This window comes from Garra rufa, chromosome 4 (genome assembly GCF_049309525.1).
Source record: "Garra rufa chromosome 4, GarRuf1.0, whole genome shotgun sequence".
Lineage (NCBI taxonomy): Eukaryota > Metazoa > Chordata > Actinopteri > Cypriniformes > Cyprinidae > Garra > Garra rufa.
Window position 1 is genome coordinate 16,392,379 of NC_133364.1, and position 7,643 is coordinate 16,400,021.

Consider the following 7,643-nt stretch of genomic DNA (forward strand, 5'->3'; position numbering starts at 1 on the left):
AAGGTGAAAGTTGAGCTGGTGAACATGCATTACTATAACTTTCCAGTAGCGCAACAGACAGAATTCACACACAATATCGCACACGTCCTGGGTGTAATCACCTATTGAGAAACAAACGCATATACACACTTATTATCATAGCGACGTGACTGACAGGAGCTATTAATCATTGTCAGCGACGGAGGCAAAATCCGCATTGAGGCTTTATGAAAAATGGTTTGCGATAGCAGAGCAACATTTACCAAGGTCTCGCTCTCTTTTTATGTGTGTGGAGCTAATACTTTATTTCTGTAATAGGAGCTCAGTGTCCACCGTTGCTGCTTAATAACCGGCAAAAAGAAAAACTAGGTGTCGGGATCTCATAGCAAAATCAAGAGCAGCTCGTAATCTGCCTCGCAATCAGAATTTCCCCGCCACCTCATGAAAAAAAGCAGACTGCCTCAGGCTTCAATATAAATGCAATAAGGTAAGGGTGGAAAGACAGAGTGTGTTTGGAGTATTGAAAGTGCCTGCGTTTTTTTTTCTTCTGTGGTTGGAGGGTCTGGTTTCATGTTTCATTGACCTTCTTTGTATAAAAAGCATGGATCCAATCCTTTATTGAAGGACAACGGAGACCGAGGCGGCCAATAGCAGACAGCAGGAGATCAGGGAGTGGCCAGAGAACCGCTCAAGACAATCTCGTGAGAAATTACCGCTCTCAGGCGCCTTCTCCACTACTTACTGTAGTCTGATTCTCAGATTGTTAGGGAGAGAAAGGAAAAGCAATTTATCCTATTAAATTACTCCCTTCTTTCCACTACACCTCAAGAGGAATGTGGAAATCTACATTTTTTTTTAATCAACTAGTTGGTAATTTTCCGAATAATTACTTGACCAGCCTTATATAATTAAACCATTATGAGATCAGACTAGGGCTGCACGATTTGGAGAAAAAATCTAATTGCGATTTTTCTGATCAAAATTGCGATTTGCGATTTAAAATGCGATTTACTACTATTTCATAAAAGAGCTACAGGTTTGATATGGTGGTTTTAACAGAACCAAAGAAAGACCAAGCATAATCACAAAGTATGCTACACTGTTCTACTGTTTATTTAAAACCTCTTAAACATTGTTGCCTTTTTTAAAATAAAGTTGTCAGTTATCATGACAAATTAAGAAAATAACTACAGTATCTTAAATAAAATTAAATTAACAATTAAAATTATATAATAAAATATTATTAAAATCTTAAACTTTTAGGAATCCAAACACACTGTAAACAATTTTACATCAGTAAAACACTGATGATAACCTACATTAAGAGACACTTTGTTGGGAAGTTGAGCCGCTGCTCCCGCTCATCTTTTCCAAATGACGTTAACGTTATTTGCTCAGTACATGCAGTAGAGACCTGCACTCCTACGGGAGTATAGCGGGACCCGACGCAACCGACTGCGGCGCGGGACAAAACTTGATGGACGAGTGCGGCTGTTCGGGACGCGGGAAAATAAAATGATTCGCGGGATCCCCGCAAAATAGAAATATCTAAAAAGCAAAATATTGTTATTCATCTATTGCACAAAAGCAGCAAGAACAACTACTATACAACTTACAGCTATTATCAGTAAGCACAAGGATAGGCAGTCAGGTGTTTAAGTTAGAATCCACTCACTGCTCAAACATTCTTGCACAGTGCTGAATATTGCGTGCTCGCGAATTAAAACACACGAAGTGTAGACATTGTGAAAGATTCATCGTTTGTGTTAGAGCTTTATGAGATCGCAAATGAACTGAGATGTCAACTTTAGCTTTGTCTGCTTGCATTCTGCTCTGGATACACACAGTAGCTCATGCTTGCTCTTAATTCTGTTAAGAATAACAGTGGTTTGTGAATGTTGATGCTTAGCCTATATAACAAATATTTTATCGGGGACGTTTATGCTGGGGTTTTGTGAAACTTACCAGATGTTACAAAACTGTTTCATGTAAATTCAATTGATGTACTGAAAAAAAAAAACTATATAGGTTACTTTTATGCGGGCAGGAGCGGGACAAAACATGAATGTCGAGGTAGGAACGGACCGAGATCAACATATTTCTGCGGAGGCGGGACTGAAAAATCCGTCCCGTGCATGTCTCTACATGCAGTGTTAAAATGCCCCCTATTGGTTAAACTCTGCATCAAACGTAATATAAGCATGAAGACGTAATATGCACTTGAAGTGACCTGTCAAAAACGACTTATATGCTTGTTACCACATTTGATAATAAATCGAAATAATCGCAGCTCTTGCGATTTGAAAATCGCACCCTTTCAAATCGCGATTTCGGTTTAAAAACGATTAATCGTGCAGCCCTAGATCAGACACATAGTTTCAAAAAAAGAAAACACATGATGAGATGAGAAGTTATCAATAATACCAGATAAATGGATGATATGTGACCCTGGACCACAAAACCAGTCTTAAATCGCTGGGGTATATTTGTAGCAATAGCCAAAAATACATTGTATGGGTCAAAATTATTGATTTTTCTTTTATGCCAAAAATCATTAGGAAATTAAGTAAAGATCATGTTCCATGAAGAATTTTTGTAAAATTCCTACTGTAAACATATCAAAATCTAATTTTTGATTAGTAATATGCATTGTTAAGAACTTAATTTGGACAACTTTAAAAGGTGATTTTCTCAGTATTTTGATTTTTTTGCACCCTCAGATTCCAGATTTTCAAATAGATGTAGATAGCTTTCATGTGATCTATACATCTCAGTTTTGTAAAATTTTACCTTATGACTGGTTTTGTGGTCCAGGGTCACATATACATATACATATATATATATATATATATATATATATTTTTTTTTTTTTTTTTTTTTTTTAATGTTTTTTTTTTAAAGCAAATTGGGTATTAATGAATTAATTTTTAAAGTAACTTTAGTAAAGTATACTTTAAATACTGATCAATTTAATGCATCCTTGCTTAAAAAAAGCACCTTAAAAACTATTCAAAAGGCACAAGATGAGATGCAAAAGCCAAACTCAACTGTCTGGATGTGTATGCAAATTTTTTTTTAAATAAAAATACTATAATACTTCATTACACAAAAGAGTCACAGGCCTCCATTCTTCACACTAGGTGACTTTTGCTGAAGGTGGTGAATGTGTTAAAGTGCTTTCTGGATGGACGCAGCAGTGATGCTTTAAAGGGCGATGCTTTAAACTTCACTGTGAGAGTTTACACCGCTGACAGTCTAACAGCACGCTAAAGCGCATCGCGCTGTCAGCGTGCCAAAACCCTCTCTGAAACCTTGCATCTTAGTATTTATCTCTTTTAAGGCACAAAACAGTCAAATTTAAAGCAAAATGTAGATGAACTAGCTCATCCCCAGTCCTCACTGGCAAACACAGTCCTACATCTCCTTATTCGCCACTTACTTTTGACTTTCCCCCTCTCTCTGCCCTCCTCCTCCTCTTTTGTTTCCTCTGATCCTCTTGAGTGCTGCTGCAGAAACACTACAAGAAAGAAAGACAGAAAGAACAAAGGGCATTATTACAATGAAATGGAGGGAGAAGTCAACACAAAAAAGTCAATTATGGCTCGGCTTAGCCTATACTGCAATCCGATTCAATTATTCAAACGCTAAATTTGCAATGAAACCTATGAGAGAATTAAAAAGGCATAATTTGGACCACAGTTGACTGCTCTAAACCGCTAAATATCGACAATAGACTGAACACTGTCATTTGCTGGGTTTGTTGTCAATGAGTGAGCAATAGTGGAGGAATGATGACGGCTTGTCTGTGTTACTTTTGATATCTGTGAACGTTTGTATATGTGGGCTGAATCACACGCACGAGGAACTTTGATTGGGCATGGCCTATTTTTTCCAACAGTGGGTGTTGTAAACAGAAAAGAACAACAGGAGTCTTCACACATGGGCTACGCCAAAATGAGTCTAATAAAGCTCACAGTGTAACCGATATGAGCTAGAATTGGGGATGTCAAAGGCCCTGGAAGCGAGTCGATACTAAAAGAAGAATTATCGGACTCAATTTGGTAGCCGACTCTCTGTGGTCAAGCCATCTGTGAGGAAAACATTAGTGTGCGGCTGTTACGAAAATTACAGTAATCTACAAGGGGAGCAGAACGGCCTGACTTAACCCAGAGAGAATGTGGTTTCCAGACGAACAACACGATGAGGGTAAACGACAGACATGTTTCATTAGTGGTAACGTCACAGATGAAGAGTCCCTGAAGAGTCTTAAACATACTTAGACGCTCACGCTCATTCCCTTTATGCATGCGGCCTCACACCTGTCTCTCTTCTCTCAGAGTGATCATTGCGTTAATATAATAAGATGACATACAGCAGCACCTCTAAATCTGTGACAATGATCTGAATCAAATACTAGTGTACTGAATACTGTGTGTTGCCTAATCTTCTAAACATTTCAAACGTGTGAGTGCCATCCAGAAATCATTATATGATCTTGGAAACTAAACTGAATTTTGAAACTGAAGTGAACTTTGGACCAGAGCTTAGCCTTTTGATTCTTTCAGCTGATGACTGGCTTGACAGGCTTTCAGTGTGACTTCTCTTAAACATGTTGAGACAGATCCTTACTTTGTTCAGTGCTGGACTTTAAAGCAATTCCAGCTGCAGTGCTGAATCCATTCTCTGCTGAGAATCTCTGCATTATCCTGTCTTCTCATGCATTTGTCTTACGTGGACGATTAGCCTTTTTTGGTGGACTTGAATGAATTAGTGTCACTGCTGGACTAAGCAGTGTCGTATCTCCACAATAAACTATTTATAAAATACACTACAACAAGATTTTTATTGTTTTATTGTCTCTTCTGCTCACCAAGCCTGCATTTACTTGATCCAAAGTAAAACAAGTAACATTTTAAAATATTTCTGCTATTTAAAATAACTGCTTTCTATCTGAATATTTTCAAATGTAATTTATTCCTGTCATCAAAGCTACATTTTCAGCATCATTACTCCAATCTTCAGTGTCGCATGATGTTTCAGAAATCCTTCTAATACACTGATTTTTAATTTTAATTTTTATTATTATTATCAATGTTTAAAACAGGCGAGTCGTTTTTTTTTTTTTCAAGATTCTTCGATAAATAGAAAGATCCAAAGATCAGCATTTATCTGAAATAAAAAGCTTTTGCAACATTATTCACTATACCATTTAAAAGCTTGGAGTCGGTATAGTTTTTTTTGGCGGGGGATAAATTATAGAAAGTAAAGACATTTATAATGTTACAAAAGATTTCTATTTCAGAATATTAGAATGATTTCTGAAGGATCATGCAACTGGAGTAATGATGCTAAAAATTAAGCTTTAAAATTACAGGAATAAATTACATTTTAAAATATTTTCAAATATAAAACAGTTATGTTAAATATTGCAAATACAAAATTTTAGTTTTTGCTGGACTTTGGAACAAATAATTGCAGGCTTGGTGAGCAGAAGAGACTTCTTAAAAAAAAAAAAACATTAAAAATCTTACAGTTCACAAACTTTTGACTGGTAGTGTATAATTTTTTAGCAGTTTAAGGGATAGTTTATCCAAACAAACAAATATTAAAATTCTGTCATAATTACTCATCCCCAAGTTATTCCAAACCAGTAACCAGTTTCTTCTGTTTAACATAAGTAAATAAAATAATTTTGCTAACCAAACAGATGCTGCTAGTCATTAACTTCCATAGTTTGGGGTTAAATACTATGGAAGTCAATGGCTAACACAACTTTTTGGTTACCAACATTCTTCAAATCATCATAAATGATGTAAATGACAACAGAATTTTAATTTTTGGGTGAACTTTCTCTTTGAAAATTAGTACTAGAACATCCATGTATTCTATAGATACAGTTCATTCACATATACTTTGCTTTCCTGAATATAATCTCTGTCTTCCAAAATTGTAGCATCCGAATGACTGCGTGTCCATTCATTCTGATGTCTTTCACATATGCCAAGGTTGCTCTGGGCCGTTTGATGATTTCAGAGGCTCGGTGTCAGGGGTCAAAGGGATTTGGGTGTGGGCAGGGAGGTGGGCTTGAAACGTCATGCTTCATTTCACTGCTGCCCCAATGTATGTTCTCATTCAGTGCATGTAAGTTGCCAGTCACCATAATTTTTGGCTCCTTCGCGGACTGAGCAATGAGAAGCAGATGTGTGTAGTCGTGTTTCTGAATTCTGATCTCTTTCTGTCGCTTTCCTCCTCAATCACACACCCACATACATGCACGTACAGGTTCATGGCCAAAAGGCAAGCCGTTCTTTTTTCTCCAGCCAATCTGCATGATCTGATCCATGCATGCAGACAAAACACACACAAAATCTTTTATCAACAAACTGCACCAAGTCCAAAAAGGGGGTTTTCCATAAACTCAGCGTCGAGGCGTTTAGGAGCCAGCGAGCCAGAAAAAAAAGCCTCTGTGAGGAACAAAGGCTGTCCGTAATCAGAGCTTTTAGCCGTAAGTTGCCCAAAACATTCAGAATTTAGTTCGAAACTCGGGAGGCGTGACGTGCCAGAACCCGAACGTTCCTAAAAATATTTTCCAGAAGGAAGCGGAGGGCTGTTTCAGTAATCTGTCCCGCAGCTAGAGTCGGTCCGCTACTGGCACACAACACAACAGAGAAAAACCCACCAAAAACTGGCAAAAACTTCAAAACCTGCAGTTACCACTCATTAAACAGACACGCACACCGCAACCGCGCAGCGCTGATCGACAGATGAAAGAAACGTCAGGGTCGGAAGTTAAAAATGCAGATCCGTTGCTGGCGTTCCCTCATCCAAGCATCAATCCATCCAGATCCAGAGGGAGGAGAAGGAGGAGGAGGAGGGTGAATCGTGCTGAATGAGGGTGAGCATGATGTGATGTTGGGAAAGATCTTCAGCCAGGATGGGCTCAGAGACTCGGCTGGGAAAGTTTACGGCTGGAAGTAATGAAGAGCCCATACACGCATTCAAAGAGGCAAAACACACAGTCTGGAAGCAACCACCGAACCACAAGATGACCTTTATGATCAAGAACACACACGCGCATAGACGTAGTCTGCAAACAATTGTAGACCACCAAACGCTCTTCATAAACACGCATATGCATAAAAACACACAACGCAGATTTAAGGTTGACTCTGGAAGCACTGGGCCACCACCATCTGTGATCTCACAAATACAAAGCCACAATGGTTTGACACAGAGGTGGGTGTTACTTGAGGACAAAATGGACAGGACTACATGAGGTAAAGTTACAACTGACACCATCAACAATTAGCACAACACTGCCAAGCCGAAACTAAAGCGCGCTTGAGCTTCAGAGCCTCACATTCAGGGCATTCCAGAGATTCTTCCAAACAGGACCTTGACCTATTCTTAGAGAACTCTGACCTTTCAGAGGATACGGTTACCGCTTTTCCACTTAAAAATGTTTAGTGTCTTTCTGGGGTGTCTTTAATTTCATTTACATGATCAAATCTGACCACATTACCATTCAAAAGTTAAAACAATTATCTAGTAATATAAAACTATATTTTAATATTTTTTATTTAAATTTTTATATATTATAATTTAATTTTTTATATTTACAGAGAGAGAGAGAGAGAGTATATTGAATATTCAGTATATTCTCT

The 7,643-nt window shown here is 37.9% G+C and overlaps 1 protein-coding gene across 1 annotated transcript in view; it reads right to left on the bottom strand.

Annotated features, from left to right (window-relative positions):
• The window catches only part of LOC141333671 (plexin-B2-like), a 140,895-nt gene that overhangs the window by 65,350 nt on the left and 67,902 nt on the right, over positions 1-7,643 (bottom strand). Inside the window, exon 2 of the mRNA XM_073838754.1 lies at positions 3,419-3,496. The gene's annotated coding sequence lies outside the window, so the exon portion shown is untranslated. The remainder of the gene's footprint in view (positions 1-3,418; positions 3,497-7,643) is intronic.